We start from the raw sequence: 21033 nt of genomic DNA, 5'->3' as shown, positions 1-21033 counted from the left end.
AACATATGAAGAATGGTTGCAGGAACTGGGTATGTCTAATGTTTAATGAAAAGAAGGACTTGGGGAGACATGATATCAGTCTTCCAATATCTCAGGGGCTGCCACAAAGAAGAGGGAGCCAAGCTATTCTCCAAAGCACCTGAAGAAAAGGTGCTATTCAAAGGGAAATGTCCCATTGATTTTTCTTCTGAATCAATAAAACCATAAAATCCACCTCAAACTGCATTTTTTTTAAATTGCCAGTGACTTCAACTAATCAGATTTTAAGGTCAAAGAAGGAAAGAAGGATTCCCCAGCATGGCTGGCTGCAGAATTCTGGGAGTTGAAGTCCACCCATCTTAAAGTTGCCAAAGTTGAGAAAAACGGAGGTCGTGTATCCTGTAGTAAGCATGGGAGTTGGACTTGATGATCTTTTAGGTCCCTTCCAACAGTGTGATTGGGCAACCTGCAGCTCTGCCTCCTCTGCACACATAGATTCAGAGAATGAAAGGCGCTGTTTTCCACCACTTTATTTCATTACTTTACATATGACATTTATAACTAGCCCTGATGAGATTATCTCAGTTGGGTAACGAGTTGTCTGCAAGAAAACAACTAAGCTCAGACAGCACCAAAGATACCTCATTTGTAACTCACCTTGTCTAAACAAGACAGCTTACATAGTGTTTCCTACTCTTACTTTTATCCACAACAACAATTTTGTGGGGTAGGTTTGGCTGAAAGGGAGGGATTACTCCAGAGGTGGGTTCCTACCAGTTTGCACCTATTCGGTAGAACCAGTTCGTCAAATCTACCAAACCGGTTAGAAGAGGTTCCACCAGTGGACCCGGAAAGCAGGCCACACCTACAGAAGAGGTTCCAAACTTTTTTGAAACCCACCACTGGTCCTTGGATATGATTATTCTACACTATCATGCTCATATTTATGAAACTCAGTTCCTCTGTGAAAGGTAAGGATGACTACTGCGTTTGTGGTGCAATCAGAACATTGCGTGTGTTGAAGTTGTTTTAACGCAAACCAAAGATGCATTTTAAAAAACAAGTTTACATCATATTCTTATGCATGCCAGTGCTGGGTGTGAGGTAAATTAAGGTGGTTCTGACAAGTGTCGTCCGCATCTTCATATCCGGTCACATGGGCGGCAAGCCACTCCCATCCGGTCACATGAGCGGAAAGCCACTCCCACAAAGGAGGCCACACCCACAGAGTAGGTTCAAACAATTTTTGAAACCCACCACTGGATTACTCCGAAATCAGTCAGTGAGTTTCCGAGCTGCAGCGGGACTAGAACGCAGGTCTCCCAGCCTAACCTTTCTCCTTGAAACCTGATTGGCTCTTGGGCTAAGAGGGAAGGACCAGCGCAGTATCAGCGAATGAGCATCTGTGGTTGAGGCGGGACTAAAAATGGGATCTTCCCACTTCTAGTCTATGGTAGCATAAAGGTAAAAGTTCCCCTTCCCGACTCTAGGGGGCTCATCTCCATTTCAAAGCCGAAGAGCCAGCGCTGTCCGAAGACGCCTCCGTGGTCATGTGGCCAGCATGACTAAACGCCGAAGGCGCACGGAACGCTGTTACCTTCCCATCAAAGGTGGTTCCTATTTTTCTACTTGCATTTTTACATGCCTTCGAACTGCTACGTTGGCAGAAGCTGGGACAAGTAACGGGAGCTCACTCCATTACGTGGCACTATGGATTCGAACCGCCAAACTGCCAATCTTTCTGATCGACAAGCTCAGCGTCTTAGCCACTGAGCCACCGCGTTCCTATGGTGGCATCTTCTCCCCTAGTCCCCAATGGCCATCTTACTCTCTACAGGTAGTCCTCAACATATGACCATAATGGAACCTGCCCATTATGGTCATAAGTCACGATGGCCAATTTCATGATTTTTTTTTAGCTGTCATTAAGCAAGCACAGCAGTCATAAAGCAGGTACAGCAATAGTTAAACAGCACAGTCATAAAGTGAACCCATGGTTGGCTATGGGCATGGCTTTGCCAAAGTGCCAGGTTTCAACAAAAGTCGGGCATGCAACTGAAGGGCAAAGTGCCATAAAGGTGGACGGACGCATTGCCGAGCATCAGAAGTGCAGTCACATGACTATGGGGGAGGCTCAAATGTCGTGACTTCAGATCTGGGTGGCAAGAAGCCCCAAGGGAGTTCCATCATAAATTATGTAATTTGCTTTTATTACTTTTATAAGTACCCCAAGGCAGTGAACATACATAACACCTGAGAGTTGGTAAACTGGCATACAGGTTTAGGGGTGAAATGCTACCAGTTTGGATTGGTTCGCTTGAACCAGTAGTGGAGATGCCAGCTGTTCCGCCAAACCGTTAGTAAAACAAATGCTACCGGTTCGGCCGAACTAGTTTTTCCAACGATCAGCTGTTCTGTGTGAATTATATTAGCTAGAAAGCAGGACAGCAGATCCCCCTCCATACATACACACACACACACTTGCTGTTCGCTTACCTTTGCAGGCGTGCTCGGTAGCAGGCTCTGCCCACCTGCCCGGGCACCATTTTGATGCTCTGCGCATGCACGGAAGGTCCTGTGAAGCTGCGGAGGGGGCGCACGTGAGCGAAGTGAGTGCGTGAGTGAACACACGCACATGCGCAGATTGCTACCGAACCCTTAGCAAAGGTAAATGGATCTCACCCCTGCAGGTAGTCCTTGAGTTACCACAGTTCATTTAGTGACCATTCAGTCACCACAGCACTGGAAAAAGTGACTTACGACCGTTTTTCACACTTACGACCCTTGCCGCATCCCCATGGTCACGGGATCGAAATTCAGACGCGTGGCAACTGGTTCATATTTATGACAGTTGCAGTGTCCTGGGGTCACGTGATCCTTTTTTTTTGCAACCTTCTGACCAGCAAAGTCAATAGGGAAGCCAGATTCACTTAACAACCACTTGACTAACCCCCGTGATTCACTTAACAACTGTGACCAAAGTCGTGAAATGGGATAAAATTCACTTAACAAATGTCTCACTCGCAACGGAAATTTTGAGCTCAATTGTGGTCGTAAGTCAAGAAGTACCTGTAATAGTACTCACTTGATATCTGGAAATTCTGAATTTATCAAACCGTTTCCCAACCTTGGCAACTTGAAGATGTCCGGACTTCAACTCCCAGAATTCCCCAGGCAGCATTTGCTGGCATTTGCTGGCTGGGGAATTCTGGGAATTGAAGTCCAGACATCTTCAAGTTGCCAAGGTTGGGAAACACTATACAAAGGGAGGCCATCCTGGTTGAAACTAACCATATTCTTAGATGGTACTTCAATAATTCTTAGATCCTAGATTAGGATTTGAATTACAAGTAGGTAGTGCTCAATTTACAACCAAAATGTATGTCGCTAAATGAGAAATCTGTTAAGTGAGTTCGCCCCCTTTTACAACTTTTCTGCTACACTTGTTAAACGAATCACTGCAGCTGTTTCAATTAGTAACACCGTTGTTAAGTGAATCTGGCTTCCCCATCGAGTTTGCTTATCAGGAAATCACAAAGGAGGATCACATGATCCCAGGTGAGTGCAACCCTCATCAATACATGCCGGGTGTCAAATATCCAAATTCTGATCACATGACCACAGGGAGGCTGCGATGGTCATAAGTGTGAAAAAGGGTCATGCCCCTTTTTTTCAGTGCCTTTGTAATGCCAAACCATCACTAAGCGAACTGTTGTAAGTCGAGGATTACCTGCATTAAGTTTCCACCCATCCCAGACTGTGAATGTAACTGTAGATCGCCCATGTACAATAATAATAATAATAATTATACAATTGTATCACAGCGGCCAGTTGTTTTGACGGATTTGGCATTGGTTACTAGTCGGGCCCCACCCAGGGGCCTAGGACGTCGTAACGTATTTTCGTAATATGCGTGCAGATCCAAGCAGTGCGGCTTTTTGCATTTGACTGATGGTGATTTTGTCAATTTTTAACTGTTTTAAATGTAATTCCAGTGCTTTTGGAATAGCACCCAGTGTGCCAATTACCACTGGAATTACCACTGCTGGTTTGTGCCATAGTCGTTGAATTTCGATTTTTAAGTCCTGGTATCTTGCGATTTTTTTCATGTTCCTTCTCGGCGACCCTGCTATCACCTGGTATTGCGATGTCTATGATTGTGACCTTATTTTTCTCAACCAGTGTGATGTCTGGTGTATTATGCGCCAAAAACTTGCCTTTAAGGAGCCAGAGGTGGGGGGAGGGGGGAGGCAGGTTTGGGATTGCCTAGCAAATAGAGCGCAAAATCTTTGGGAAACTGCTGAAACTAAAATAGAAAGGTGTATTATGCGCCAGTATTTTGACGGTTTGTATACGGAAATCCCACAAGATCTTGACCATCTGATTTTCGGTGACTTTTTCAGGCTGATGTTCCCACCAGTTTGTTGCTGTTTTAATATTATAATTTTTGCACAAATTCCAATGGATCATTTGTGCTACTGAATTGTGCCGCAATTTATAATCAGTCTGCGTGATTTTTTTACAGCAGCTGAGTATGTGATCAACAGTTTCATCAGCTTCTTTGCAAAGTCTGCATTTGGCATCATCAGAGGATTTTTCGATTTTGGCCTTAATAGCATTTGTGCGGATAGCTTGTTCTTGCGCAGCCAGGATTAGTGACTCTGTTTCTTTCTTTAATGTACCTGTTGTTAACCATAACCAAGTTTGTTCACTGTCCACTTTATCTTTATTATTATTATTATTATTATTAATAATAATAATAATAATAATAATAATAATAATAATAATAATAGTATAATAATAATAATAATGGCACCTGTCATAATGATCATGGCAGTCGCGGCAGAGCCAGGAGCGCTTTCACCTGCTGCTGGCGCCCTGCCCAGGAGGAGCCAAGGGCAAAGGTGCCACCCGCGGGCGCCCTTCTCGCTCCCTCCTCCTCGGTTGGACCAGGAAGGGTTAAACTGGAGGCGGCAGTCAGGCTCTACCGCATACCTGGGCGAAAGGTTCACCTGCGCACCTCCGCCAGGGAGAAGAAAGTTCGCTCCGCCGTGCGGAGGAGCTCGGGGGGGCTCTCCGTCTTCAACTCCCACCCGGACGGTGAGTACTTCGGGGAGGGGGTGATGATCCCGGACTCCCCCACCCCTCCCGGCTCTTTCGCCCAAAGTTTCCCCCACTCCGGCGAGGGCTGAATAGGGCGCGGCAGCTTCCCTGTCCTGCCGTTGGCTCGCGGAAGCGCCGAAAAGGAGGATCGGGCGGCAGTCGGCTCTCTCGGGACCCGATCCTGCAAGGCCGGCCGCTCCACCCACACAGTCCCCCCCCCCGACTTTTGGAGAGCCCCGATTCTGGCCCAGCGAGTTCACCGGGGGGCGCTGAGAAGGGCGCGCAGGGCTCTGCGGAGCTCCCTTTCTCATTTGCGCGGTTCTTGCTGCGCCTCTGTAAGGATGGGCTTTGCTTTTGAGGAGTGCGCCCCTAAAGCACGCCTGGGCAGAGGAGATCCAGGAATATGGAGCGGGGATCTGGGATCCTGATGGGCGCAGGTTGTGGATCTGGATCGGGAAAGCGTCCAGGATCTGGGATCCTGATGGGCGCAGGTTGTGGATCTGGATCTGGAAAGCGGCCAGGATCTGGGATCCTGATGGGTGCACGTTGTGGATCTGGATCTGGAAAGCGGCCAGGATCTGGGATCCTGATGGGCGCAGGTTGTGGATCTGGATCTGGAAAGCAGCTAGGATCTGGGATCCTGATTGGTGCAGGTTGTGCATCTGGATCTGGAAAGCGGTCAGGATCTGGGTTCCCGGTGGGCGCAGGTTGTGGATCTGGATCGGGAAAGCGGCCAGCCCGCTTGCAGGTGCCTTAGGATTGCGTTACACTAGCAAACCTCCAGTGGGAACCGTGTACAAATAGAAACTGCTTGGATGGGCGTTCCCAATGTGGCTCCATTGAATGCCTTATTTGATTTTGGAGAGGGCTGTTGTGCTTTTGTTTCCGTTTTTCTTTTCTTTTCTTTGTGCGTTTGAATTTCCAGTTCCTTTTTGTTATGAAACTTGCCTTTAAGGAGCCAGAGGTGGGGGAAGGGGGGAGGCAGGTTTGGGATTGCCTAGCAAATAGAGCGCAAAATCTTTGGGAAACTGCTGAAACTAAAATAGAAAGGGTCTAATAATATTGGTAGCTCTGGGTTTAGTTTAGAAACGCATTTCACTTCATACAGGCCACGATTAATCCTGTGAGGTAGGCTGACTTCAAGAGGGAGTAGCTACCTAATCAAAGTCAACATCCGAAGTATTTTGGGGTGCAGTCTGATTCTTCCCATTCCTTCAAAGCTTCGTGTTAACCCTCAGCTGTAGTTGAATAAGCCATAGTATCTCATTTTCCAACCTTGGCCACTTTAAGGCACAAGGACTTCAACTCCCAGAATGCCCCAGCCACCTGGCTAGGGCATTCTGGGAGTTGAAGTCCTTGTGCCTTAAAGTGGCCAAGGTTGAAAAACACTGCCATAATGGCTAGGTTCACACATCACCATGACTTAAATCCGATTTAACAGATCATAACAGCTGGTTGCACACATTACAGGAAGAGAAAAAGAAGTAAGGGGTGAAATTGTTTAATAAAACCCACTTGGTACTTCGGCTGTCATTCACCCCTGTCTCTACAAGCTGCAGTGGAATTATAATTTTTAAGATCTGAGTGGGAAGTTAGCCAGTGCATCAGGAGCAAGTGCACAGAATTCGCTTCATGGAACCAAGTTCAAAATAAAACCAGACTTTAATGTTGGCTTCAAGATTTTGTTGTTCAGGTCAACTTCTGGTGTCCTTTGGAGGAAAAATTAACGCTCCCCCGCTCCCCCGTGAGATTAAGATAAGGAAATATCTCTCCATCTTTCGTTGGAGGAAAAACAGATTAGTTTGGAGCTGCAAATTACAGGGAACACAAAACTGAATTTTCTGGTCTTTTATTATGTCTATTGTAATCCTATATGCAATAGCGAATTTCATCACTTCTGAAGAACTGCTATTTATTATTCTATCTCTTATACCCTGCCCTTGCTTTAGGAGCAAAAGGAAATTTAGAATAGAATAGAATAACAGAGTTGGAAGGGGCCTTGGAGGTCTTCTAGTCTAACCCCCTTCTTAGGCAGGAAATTCTACACCACTTCAGACAAAGGGTTATCCAATCTCTTCTTTAAAAAATTGCAGGGGACTTATTAATTCATTCCCTATGAAGTAAATTGGGTCAAGAGAGAAGGGCTGGCCCCAGGTCCCCCAAATGCCTGAGGGCAGAACAGGTAGTCCTCCACTTACAACATTTCACTTAGTGACCATTCAAAATTACAAAGGCAGTAAAAAAAGTGACGTGGCCATTTTCCACAGTTACAACCTTCCTAGCATCCCCATGATCAAAAAAATTCAGATGCTTGGCAACTGCTCATACTTATGACCGTTCCAGTGTCCCCGGGATCATGTGGTCATCTTTACTTAGCAACCAGGTTCCTAACTTATCAGCGGCAGTGATTCACTTAACAACTATGGCAAGAAAGGTCGCAAAATGAGGTAAAACTCAACCAATGCCTCCCGCAACAACAGAAATTTGGGGCTCAATTGTAGTTGTAAGTCGAGGACCACCTGTATGTGCCTCCCCATTTCTAACCCAGCCCTTTTCCCTTCTGCTGATTGGTTCTTTGGGCTGAGAGGGAGGGAGTTGCCCAAAGTTAGCCAATGAGCTTCTGGGACTGAGGTGTGGGAGGGTAACTAGAACCTGAGTTTTCCTGTTGCCAGTCCAGTCCCTTCTCCGTTACACCTGATTGGTTCTTGGTTTGAGAGGGAGGGACTGACTCAGAGTCAGCCAATAAGCATCCATGGTTGGTGGGGCTAGAACTTGAGGTTCTCCACTCCTAACCCAGGACTTTTATCACTACACTTGATTGACACTTTGGGCTGTGAGGGGAAATCAACTCATGAGCTTCTATGTTTAAAGTAGACTTCCAACCACTTCCTTACTACACCTGATTGGTTCTTAAACCGAGAGGGAGAGACTATCCCAAAGTCAGCCAATGAGCTTAAGCCATTTGTCAGATAGGCTCTCCTGCTTGAGCAAGGGGTTGGACTAGATGACCTACAAGGTCCCTTCCAACTCTCTTATTCTAGTCTAAGCCAGCTTGGTTCTGAAGCCGAGAGAGGAGGGTTATCTCAAGACGCTCCATTGGGCTTCCATGGCTATGGGGGAAGAGATTAACAGACTTGGAAAGGGCCCTTATAGGTCATCTAGTCCAACCCCCTCCCTCTGCCCAAGCAGGAGACCTAGCTACACCATTTCTGACAGATGGCAGTCCTGTCTCTTCTTGAAAAACTCCCAGTGAAAAAGCTTTGAACCGAACCCAACTCTCCACAAAGTCCATGTTGTTGGTACTACAAAGCCCATATTGTGTGTCCTTCACTACTCCAGCGCCTTCACAATGGCTCCCTTTGTTTTTTGCTGCAAAGCATTTACCCAGCCACCCCTTGGATGCTGTTCTGTGGGGAGGAGATATCGGAGGGGAAGGACTTAAGATCTCAAGCTGATTAGAGAAGGGGAACTAAAATTCTTCGCGGTGTTTGACCTCTGTTGAATTTATCTAGGACTGACAGCCAGCCACACCACCAAAAGAAAAGAAAAAGTAGTTTATTTGCAGGGTGTGACTTTTGTAGAAAGGAATTGACCTTGTGGCTAATTTTGAAGATTTCTCAATGTCCACCCTTGACTGGTCTTTTATCAGTTGCAACCTTTGTGCAGCTGATGACGGTTGCTTAATTCTGCACACAGGATTTGTGAAGCAAAAGGCAACACCAGCGATGTCCGCAGGAGGGGAGGGGGGGGGTCAAAAAAGTCAAGATGGCGGCTGCAATACCGATTGACTTTTGAACCACCCTGGATGCCCTGGCAACCGAGGTGGCGCAGTGGTTAGAGTGCTGTACTGCAGCCACTTCAGCTGACTGTTATCTGCAGTTCGGCTGTTTCAAATCTCACCAGCTCAGGGTTGACTCAGCCTTCCATCCTTCCGAGGTGGGTAAAATGAGGACCCGGATTGTTGGGGGCGATATGCTGACTCTGTAAACCGCTTAGAGAGGGCTGAAAGCCCCATGAAGCGGTATATAAGTCTAACTGCTATTGCTATTGCTAACCGAGTCAGGCATCAAATCAAATCAATATATAGGATTACAGGTAGTCCTCCACTTAGAATAGAATAGAATAACAGAGTTGGAAGGGACCTCGGAGGTCTTCTAGTCCAACCCCCTGCCTTGTCAGGAAGCCTTATGCCACTTCAGACAAATGGTTATCCAACGTCTTCTTAAAAACTTCCACTTAACAACAGTTCATTTAGCGACAGTTCAAAGTTACAACAGCACTGAAAAAAAAAGTTGTTTATAACTGTTTTTCACCTGACCGTTGTAGCATCCCCATGGTCATGTGATCAAAATTCAGACACTTGGGAACTGACTCACACGTATGATGGTTATGGATTTTGTGATCATTTTTTGCAACCTTCTTATAAGTAAAATCAATGGGAAAATCCGACACACTTAACCACTGTGTTAACAACTGTGGCGAGAAGGGTTATAAAATGGGACAAAATTCACTTAAATTTTTCACTCAGCAACAAAAATGTTGGGTTCAATTGTGGTCGTAAATCAAGGACCACCTGTATTATGCTTGGTCACACAGTCTGATAAATTCAATATTCCCAAATATCAAGAATGGTTTTTAGGTATCGTTCCGAGAGCTCAAATTACGATTGGTATGCCAAAGAATATCTATTATAATTATTATGGCTTGGAGCACACTCAGCCAGATGTTCAGACTGAATTTGGCATTTTTTAAATCCATCTATCGAGTCCTTCCCAAGGAGCTGGGATAGGCAGATGTTGATGTTTTATAGGTATTAGCCGTATTGTATAAAGATGTAAACTCTTCTGAGTAAAGCCATCTTTTTGCAAATGACTGATGGTGAATTTCTCAATGCCAATGTTCAAGTGGTGCTCCAGATCAGAGACGGTATTCAGCCGGTTCTGACCGGTTTTAGCGAACTGCAAGTGGAAATTTTGAGTAGTTTGGAGAACCGGCAAATACTACCTGGCCCCTCCCGTGATCTATTCGCTGCCTCCTGGAGTCCCAGTTGATAATCTGGGTCTTCTTTTGTTGCCCTGCACAGGAAAAGAGAGCTGGAAAGCAGGTTAGTGGAATGGGGATTTTGCAGTATCCTTCCCCTGGAGTGGGGAGGGATTGGGAATTTTGCAGTATCCTTCCCCTGGAGTGGGGAGGGAATGGGGACGTTGCAGTATCCTTCCCCCAGGAGTCGGGAGGGAATGGGGATGTTGCAGTATCCTTCCCCCAGGAGTGGGGAGGGAATGGGGATGTTGCAGTATCCTTCCCCTGGAGTGGGGAGGGAATGGGGATGTTGCAGTATCCTTCCCCCAGGAGTCGGGAGGGAATGGGGATGTTGCAGTATCCTTCCCCTGGAGTGGGGAGGAAATGGTGACGTTGCAGTATCCTTCCCCCAGGAGTCGGGAGGGAATGGGGATGTTGCAGTATCCTTCCCCCAGGAGTCGGGAGGGAATGGGGATGTTGCAGTATCCTTCCCCCAGGAGTCAGGAGGGAATGGTGACGTTGCAGTATCCTTCCCCCAGGAGTTGGGAGGGAATGGGGATGTTGCAGTATCCTTCCCCCAGGAGTCGGGAGGGAATGGGGATGTTGCAGTATCCTTCCCCTGGAGTGGGGAGGGAATGGTGACGTTGCAGTATCCTTCCCCCAGGAGTCGGGAGGGAATGGGGATGTTGCAGTATCCTTCCCCCAGGAGTCGGGAGGGAATGGGGATGTTGCAGTATCCTTCCCCCAGGAGTCAGGAGGGAATGGTGACGTTGCAGTATCCTTCCCCCAGGAGTTGGGAGGGAATGGGGATGTTGCAGTATCCTTCCCCCAGGAGTCAGGAGGGAATGGGGATGTTGCAGTATCCTTCCCCCAGGAGTCGGGAGGGAATGGGGATGTTGCAGTATCCTTCCCCCAGGAGTCAGGAGGGAATGGTGACGTTGCAGTATCCTTCCCCCAGGAGTTGGGAGGGAATGGGGATGTTGCAGTATCCTTCCCCCAGGAGTCAGGAGGGAATGGTGACGTTGCAGTATCCTTCCCCCAGGAGTCGGGAGGGAATGGGGATGTTGCAGTATCCTTCCCCCAGGAGTCGGGAGGGAATGGGGATGTTGCAGTATCCTTCCCCCAGGAGTCGGGAGGGAATGGTGACGTTGCAGTATCCTTCCCCCAGGAGTTGGGAGGGAATGGGGATGTTGCAGTATCCTTCCCCCAGGAGTCGGGAGGGAATGGTGACGTTGCAGTATCCTTCCCCCAGGAGTCGGGAGGGAATGGGGATGTTGCAGTATCCTTCCCCCAGGAGTGGGGAGGGAATGGGGATGTTGCAGTATCCTTCCCCTGCCACGCCCACCAAGACAAGCCACACCCATCAAGCCAAGCCACGCCCATCAAGCCATGCCCACAGAACCGGTAGTAAAAAAAAATTGAATCCCACTACTGCTCCAGATATTTTGGAATTGCACCTCAGGCGCCCATCGCTCTTTGGAATACCTTTCCTTTCTTTTGCCACAGTTGTTGCCCTTCTATTGTCAGATTTTTCTATTTGGGGATTTTCTCCAGTTCTTTCTCTTCTATTCTGCTGTCTCTCCGTATTTCAACAGCCGCTCTCCAGATACCTTTGTCTTCCTTATTGACGGCTGCTGAATAATAATTCAAACCTTTAAAGAAAACAGCCTGACTCATGCCATTATCAACCACCATAGGATACTGACTGACTAGGAGGAAGTGGAGCATTTCTTAACTGGAGGAACTTTAAACTGTGTGCACTTCAAGTCCCAGAATTCCCCCAGACGGAGCTCCTCAGATGGAGAAACACTGAGCAGGAATATCCAGAATGTGGTGTCTCTGGCTAGTTGGCATCCAAACAGGGGTGGGTTCCTGCCAGTTCTAACCTCTTCTATAGAAGAGATTCCACAAATTTACTGTGCCGTTTAGAACCGGTTCCAGCTCCCTCCCTCTGCCCGTCCGCACCACACTTGCCCCGCCCACCGCCCACTGATTGGCTGGCTCACCAATCGCCCCGCCCGCCTGTAAGAGTCTTATCTAACCTTAAAGTCTTAAAGCTGTCAAGTTTGAACACCCCTGGGGTTTTTTTTCCTAAAGGGTTAGGGGTGCGAGGGTCTTGTAATTTGACAACTTTAAGGCTTGCACACTTCAATGCCAGAGTTCCTGAGCCAACATGACTGGAGGAGGAATTCTGGGAGTTGAAGTCCAAGTCTTAAAGCTGTCAGGTTTGAACACCCCTGAGGGGTTTTTTTTCTAAAGGGTTAGGGGTGCAAGGGTCTTGTAACTTGACAGCTTTAAGACTTGTGTGCTTCAAATGCCAGAGTTTCTATATTTTATTCAATTTTCAATTTTCACATTCCATTTGCAATCATTTATACACAGGGTATTTACTATAAGAAAAGAAGAAAAAAAAAAGGGAAAAAAGGAATAAAACGAACAGATAAAAAGGAAACACAACTCATCATTCCCAACCCCACCTAACCCTTGCATCCTCCATACACCCCATCTACCCCCTCCAACTTTCCTTTCTCCCTCTAACACTCCCCTCCTACTTCCCTTTCCCCTCAAACCTTCCTTCTCCCCTTACTCCCCAGACACCCTCCTTACATACTCCTTACATTCCCCTTACTCCTTCCTTACTCCTCCCTCTTCCTTCCCTCTACCTCCCTCCTTGGTGTATGCCTTTATTCGAGTGTTGTTTGATCTAATAAATGTAAAATGAACCAAGGAAAAAAAAAAAAAAGATAATAATAATAATAAAAAAAAAAGGAACCACCGTATATAAATACATTCTTGTTCTTATTAAGATTATGTTAACCCCCCCCCCACCCCACCCCCCACAATCCCCATCCCTAATCCTCCCGGCTTCCCAGGGCCCACACCTGGCACTACCTTCTATCTAAAATATCTTGTATACATATGGATTAAAAAATAAAAGTAATATATAAAAAAGAAAAAAAAAGAAACCACTCTTTGTGTTGATCTCAGCCCCCCATCTTTATCTATGCTTAAATAGTATAAATCATTCTATCTATATTTTATTCTCGTCTCTTACTTCTTTGCTATTTACCCCGATCTTCTGTAGACTCTCCCGTTCCCTTCCTAAACCTCATGATCCCTTCCAATAAGATTTAAGCAGCATAGTTCCTGCCATATATTCAAATATAACTTTACAGACAAGTAATCAAACTTTCCCTTCTAGTAAAATTTAAACAACGTGAATGATCTTTCTTTACCCCTTTTTCAAACCGTAATTCAAAATAATCTAACCAGATTTCCCCTTCTTAGTAAAGTTAAGCAACATAGATCAGATATTACTTTACACAGGAATCAATTTCTATCTTAAGATAATTCCAACCAACTTCCCCTTCTAGTAGAATTTAAATAACTTAGTTCATTCCACATGCATTTTACTCTCATCCCCCACTTGTCTGATATTTACCACTATCAAATTTATGCTAACATTTGTTTAAAATATAGCTCAGAGCGATTTGTAGCATGAATCATTCCACATATTCCAGTAATACTTTCAACAAGAGTCAGTTAACCTTCTATTTTAAGGTAGTCGCTTCTAACAAAGTTTAAACAACATAAATCATTCCGCATTCTTTTTACAGTTATCTTAAGATAATCCCAAGCGGCTTCCTGTTCTAATAAGCTTTAAACAACGTAAATTTTGCCCTCTTCCCTTGCTTGTCTGGTATTTACCACAAATAACATAATTCATTCCACATACATTTTACCCTCATCTCTTGCTTGTCTAATATTTACCACTATCAAATTTATACTAGCGTTTATTTAAAAAGTAACTATAACAACCAACTTTCCCTTCAAATAAAAGTTAAATAGCATGGATCATTTTCAAATAATACTTTCAGCAAGAGTCAGTTAACCTTCTATTTTAAAATAGTCCCATCTAACAAAGTTTAAACAACATAAATCATTCCGCATTCTTTTAACCACTATCAAATTTGTGCTAACGTTACTTTAGAATCTAGCTCAAAGTAGTTTCATCCAGCTTTCCCTTCTGATAAAAATTAGTCCACTTTTTCTACCGGAGAGAGGTCTCAAACCCCCATTCAGTCCTCAACTTTAGGAAGTCTTTTGAAGTATCTAAATTCTCGATCTGCGTTCTTCTGCTTCTCCGAGAGAGGAGGGGCTACCCCCTCCATCTTGCAGCCGCATGGCCAGCCGTTTGCTTTCTCCTTCCGCTTGTCTCTCCTCTCTTCCGAGCGCGTCAGGAAGTCCCGCCTTCAGAATCCTACAATAGAAATCTTGAGCCTCCGAAATAGAGTTAAGACGAAATCTTTGATTCTCAAATGTAACCGTGATGCCGGCAGGGGCCTCCCATCTGTATCGAATCTGTTGACTCCTAAGCTCTTTAGTTAAAAAGGCGTAGTCCCTTCTTGCTCTCAATATCTGGAAAGGAATCTCTTTGAAGACAATCAGGTCCTGGTCATCAATTCGGAGCCTATTATTATAAAAATTTTGCACAATCGCGTTTCTAGATTCTTTTGTAGAGAAATATATAATTATGTCCCTCGGGAGCTGTCGCTGTTCCGCTATCAATGAGTTCTGGCGATAGATTTTCCGAATCTGCCAATCAAAGTTAAGTCCCGGGCTTCCCAGCGCGTGGCTGAAGGCTTCAGCAAAGGTCTGTTTTAAATTCTCTTGCTTCTTTTCACGGAATCCTCTGACTCTAATTGCAAATGCCTTCCTATTAAAATTTAGTATCATAAGCTGTTCTTCGTTATTTCTAATTTTTTCTTGTAAAATTTGAATATTGGTAGTCAAATTAAAATTAGCCTTCTCCAGACTTTCCAATTTGTTTTCTATTTCAGCAGAGTAATCTGACAGGGCAGACACAGCTGCAAAAGTATTCGCCTTCATTTGATTAACTTTAGATTGTAAATCATCAAATAATTCCAATACAAATTCCCTGATTTCTTTCTTAAAAGCGTTAAGCATTTTAAGGAGATATTCCTGTGTTAAAAGTTCCTCAACAGAAGACATAGGAGACAAAGGCTGTGTTTCCAATGAAAATTCTTTAAATTCTTTTGTAGCAAGACGCTTCTTTGATTTGGATGGCATAATAAATAAGCAAGTAAGCAGAGCTTCGCTCCCCTCTATTTCCAAAAAAGAAAAATTTATTTTCTTAAGGAGCAGTCTGCAGGAAGATAACACCGGCTAAGTATATCAATCATCCACGGAGAGAAATCGCCATTTTGAGGTCTAATTAGACAAAGAAGTCTCTAAGACGAATGGTGCTGGTATTTACAATAGTACTAAAAACATAAATCTCACAGGGGTGGGACCCGCCCGTATCAATTCTAGCTTGAAAAAAAAACTTTGTCTTGTCCTGGGGGGGGGCTAGCCTGTCTGGGGCTGCCAAAAAAAAGGCAGCTGAGAAGAAATGGCTGGAGATAAGAGCTCCGCTTCGGCCGGAACTAATCTCTTTCCACAGCCAAAAAAGAAAAAAGGCTGTGGTTTACGATTAGATCCTAACCTACGGGGCTATTCTCCCTGCCCCTTTCTTAGCCAGAAAGGGGTGCTATCTATGATCTTATTTAGATATACAGACCAGATCTCTGAGGAGCTCGGTGGAGCCCTCCTCGGCAACAGGCCACGCCCCCCGGAACCCCAAATGCCAGAGTTTCTGAGCCAACATTTTGGTTGCTAAGCAAAAGTGTTGTTAAGTGAGTTTCACCACATTTTACAAGTTGGCCACGCTCACCCAGTCACATGGCTGGCAAGCCACTCCCACAAAGCAGGCCACACCTACAGAAGAGGTTCTAATAAATTTTGAAACTCACCACTGGGTTTCCTGTCTAGGCAGGGGGTTGGACTAGAAGACCTCCAAGGTCCCTTCCAACTCTGTTATTCTATTCTAATCTCTTCTTAGGGCACCAGGCCCAAGGGGGCACCACAAAGTCGAGAAAGAAAAAAAAAAACCCAATGAAGATTTGTACAGTATGTACAATGGAGGGGGGGCACCAAGATTTGTCAGTGCTTAGAGCCCCAGTGAGCCTTAATCAGCCATTGTAAGGGAGACAGTTTCTCTGTTTACTCAGAGTCACCTGAATGGAGCCGAGGTGGTGCAGTGGTTAAATGCAGCACTGCAGGCTACTTCAGCTGACTGCAGTTCGGCTGTTCAAATCTCACCGGCTCAGGGTTGACTCAGCCTTCCATCCTTCCGAGGTGGGTAAAATGAGGACCCGGATTGTTGTTGGGGGCAATATGCTGACTCTGTAAACCGCTTAGAGAGGGCTGAAAGCCCTATGAAGCGGTATATAAGTCTAACTGCTATGGTGCTCCTGGTTCCTGTAGTCTCCAGTTTTTCCTCTGGAAATCCATTCCTATTCCCACACCAGTGGTGGGATTCAAATAATTTAACAACCAGTTCTCTGCCCTAATGATCATCTGGGTAGGTGGGGCTCGGGGGTCATGTGACTGCATGGGTGTGGCCATCTCAACATCACTCAGGTCAATGGGCGCTTCTCCTTAGCTGTTACAATGTCATAAGGGTTAACCGGAGAGGCGGTTTCTATAAGCAGGGCAATAAAGATTAGGCTAGAAACAACACTAGAATGTCTCCTTCCTGCCTTCCTTACAGGATTAGCCCTGTAAAGTGGGAAAAAACAAAAGGAGATTTCTTCCAACAACCGGTTCTCTGAACTACTTAGAAAGTTACCAACCGGTTCTCCCGAATAGGTGCAAACCGGCTGAATCCCACCACTGTCCCACACCATTCCAAGGGTGTTCATCCCAAATTGTATAGCTGAAAGACTGTAGAGATTCTCAGTCATCCAGGTCATGGTTGTCCCAAAGGTGCTTTCTCAGGAGGCAACTGAGGACACAGATAAATCTCCAAGTGCTTCAATGACCCACTAAAAGGATGCAAATGACCAGCTGCCTGCAAGGAATATAAATCCTTCCAATTTCTCCTTCTTTGCTCCTTTGAATCTGCCTGCATTTGGATTTCTAACTTCCAGTTTAGGGCAAATACAGGTAGTCCTCAACTTACAATAATTCATTTAATGACCCTTTAAAATTGCAACGCCTTGAACAAAGCGTCTTATGACCTTTTTTCATACTTTTTGCAACTTTCTGACAGGCAAAATCAATGAAGAAGCCAGGTTCACTTAACAACAGCGTTGCTAGCTTAACAACTGCAATGACTCACTTAACAACTGTGAAAAGAAAGGTTGTAAAAATGGGGCAAAATAACAACGGCCTCACTTAGCAACAGAAATTTTATGCTTAATTGTGGTCATAAATCAAGGGCTCCCTGTTAATGATCAGGATTTGACTTTTTATTTTCAACATACCTATTTTGGATTCAGCTGGATTGGTTTCAGAGTCACACACCGCTTTAATGTCCCAAAGGTGCTTTTTCTGGAGGCCACTGGAACTTTCTTGTTTTTTTCTTCTGAAGAGGTTTCGCTTCTCATCTAAGAAGCTTCTTCAGCTTCGAGAGGACAGTGGGGAAGGACCATTCTTAGACGCCCCACAATATATGCGCTGATGGAAATGGTGAAGACGCTCACCGCCCACTCAGAAGGTTGATTGTCCAGTCCTACGTAACGGCAGATGTTTCTCTGCGAGGAACAAAGAAAAAATATTTGCTGCAAACTTTTTTTTAAAATATATTTTTATTTTCAAAACAAACATACAAATCCTCCTTCTTTACATAATGTAGGAAGTGTTTCAGTTGGTTACAAAAGGCTTTTGTGCATCTCTTCCACTGTCATCAAATATAGTTCATATTAACTCTAATATCTTAACTCAGATATTTATTATATTACCATCATTATACCTCCATTTTTATTTGACTATGATTATTTAAACGTCCTTCATCATAAAATATACCAAGATTTAATACATAACCACATACTGGCATTTCATTTACTTATTTATAAAATCCTCCATTAACATTATATCCTCATATCCTATTCTACCTAAACATCCATAATATTTAATACCAAAATTTTCTAATCCTCCCTTCCAAATCCCTGTTTACCATTTACATCCAATTCCCTTATATCATACACATACATGTATATAATTTATTATCATTATCCTTTCTTTATTTAACTATATCCTATATCATAACATTTCACCCCCTAATAATTAAAACTTAGCTGTGTCTAATTTTGTTCTTTTTTATTGTTATTATTATTAATAACCTTTACATATAATCCAAAAGGATTTCTAGCCTTTCTTTCACGGGTAACATTCAATATTCATATCCAATTATTACTTATCATAACACTACACATTGTATACATTACTATCATTATCAATTTTTATTTAACTATATCTATTGTCACTAAATTTAACTAAGTTTAGCTAGTTTTAAATTATACTCTTCCATCTATCAACCTGTATCTTTCCAATAGCAAAACAATCTAATGTCTTCTGCCATTTGTGGATCCAGTCCTCCAAACATCCTCTTGATCAAATCTGTATGGACTCCTCTTAGCAACTCCTTGCTTGTAATATCTCTCATGTAGTCTTGACACCCTCTTTCTGCAAACTCTTGAGTAGGTGTCAGGAAGGGCATCCGGCCAGTAAAGGCTCAGATCTATCCAGCCACCCTGTCTCTACCCCAGATTAAGGGATTACTTATTACAGGGTATTTTAAAAAGGGAGAAATCCTTGATTAAGAACCATTTGTTTAACAACCAAAGTTATGATGGTGTTGCAAAAAGTAACCACAACCACTCCTTGCAATAACAATCATTGCAGTATCCTCCTATGATCATAACTTGGGTGCTTTAGAACCAGCATGGCATTGCAATATTTGTGTTGCCCCTTGGCAGCCGATACCAAGCTGGCAGGAATAGCCAACAATCCAGAAGAAAGGCTTAAGATAGAAAAGGATCTTGACAGATTTGAACCTTGGGCGCTATCTAACAAAATGGAATTCAATGGTGAAAAAAGTTCTACATTTAGGCAAGAAAACCCAAGTGTAGTATAGGTGGTACCTGGCTCAATAATAGTAACCGTGAGAGGGATCTTGGAGTCCAAGTGGACAGTCACTTAAAGATGAGCCAGCCGTGTGCAGCAGCTGCCAAAAAAGCCAATACAGTTCTAGGCTGCATAAACAGAGGGATAGAATCAAGATCACGTGAAGTGTTAATACCACTTTATAAGGCCTTGGAAAGGCCACACTTGGAATACGGCATCCAGTTTGGGTGGCCACGATGTAAAAAAGATGTGGAGACTCTAGAAAGAGTGCAGAGAAGAGCAGCAAAGATGATTAGGTTGCTGGAATTGGGGATGTCTAGTTTAATGAAAAGTAGGACCCGGGGTGACATGACAGAAGTGTTCCAACATCTCAGGGGTTGCCACAAAGAAGAAGGAGCCAAGCTATTCTCCAAAGCATCTGAGGATAGAACAAGAAGCAATGGGTGGAAACTAATCAAGGAGAGAATCAACCTAGAACTAAGGAGAAATTTCCTGTGAGAACAATCAGTCAGTGGAACAACTTGCCTCCAGAAATTGTGAATGCTCCAACACTGAAAGTTTTGATGAAGAGATTGGACAACCATTTGTCTAAAATGGTATATTATAAGGTTTCTGCCTGGGTTGGATTAGAAGACCTCAAGGTTCCTTCCAACTCTGTTAATCTGCTTTTTTGTTTATTCTGGTCACATGACCAGCAAAGTTTTGACCAGCAAAGTCAATTAGAGAAGCCAGATTCACTTAGTCATTATGTGATTTGCTACAATGACCACAGCAAAAAAAGGTAATAAAATCAGACTCACTTAATGAATGCATCGCATGATCGCAACCAAAAATCCCAATTCTGATCATAAGGGGAGTATTACCTGTAAGATGTTGGATGCTGATGAGCATGACGCCCTCTGCTGTTCACTCCCATATATGGCATCTCAGAACTGAAACAACCAGCAAAGTTGTATAACTCTTGTCGAATAAGGCTAAAACTGTATACAGGTAGTTCCTAGTTCATTTAATGACCGTTCAAAATTACAACGGCACTGAAAAAAGTGACTTACAACAGTTTTTCACAGTTATGACCTTTGCATCATCCCCATGGTCATGTGATCAAAATTCAGATGCTTGGCAACTGGTTCATATTTATGACCGTTATGAGCCAAGGTGGCGCAGTGGTTAAATGCAGCACTGCAGGCTACTGCTAGATCAGCAGGTCAGCGGTTCAAATCTCACCGGCTCAGGGTTGACTCAGCCTTCCATCCTTCCGAGGTGGGTAAAATGAGGACCCAGATTGTTGGGGGCAATATGCTGACTCTCTGTAAAACCGCTTAGAGAGGCCTGAAAGGCCTATGAAGCGGTATATAAGTCTACTGCTATTGCTATTGCTATTGCTATTGCTACGTCCCACGGTCACATGATCCCCTTTTGTGATCTTCTCACATGCAAAATCAAGGGGAACGCAAGGTTCATTCCACAATTGGGCTGCTAACTTATCAACCACAGTGATTCACTTAACAACTGTGCCAAGAAAAGTCATAAAATGGGGCAAAATTCACTTACCAAATGTCTCACTTAGCAGCAGAAATTTTGGGCTGCATTTTTCGTCATAAATTGAGACCTGCCTGTATAAATAAATTTATATTCCGCCCAGCGTTGAGATGGACAGAATATAAATTTAATAATAAAAAAATCAAATTAATGAGTAAAACACCAATATTATTTTTTTACTTACTTATTGTTATTTGTTTATTTATACCCTACATTTATTATTTTTACGAATAACACAAGGTGGCGCACATATCCAGGACACTTCCATCCTTCTACATATTGGTTGCTATCTTGGGAACATCCCATAATTTAGGGCTGTGATGGTGAACCTATGACACTGGTGGCATGAGGAGCCCTCTCTGCGGGCATGCAAGCCGTCGCGTGCGCCTCCTGCCAGCCAGCTGATTTTCTGGGCTCCGCCCA

The sequence above is a fragment of the Thamnophis elegans genome, chromosome 1 (genome assembly GCF_009769535.1).
Source record: "Thamnophis elegans isolate rThaEle1 chromosome 1, rThaEle1.pri, whole genome shotgun sequence".
Taxonomy (NCBI): domain Eukaryota; kingdom Metazoa; phylum Chordata; class Lepidosauria; order Squamata; family Colubridae; genus Thamnophis; species Thamnophis elegans.
The sequence above is the reverse complement of the archived record's forward strand: the minus strand, read 5'-3'. Positions refer to the sequence as shown.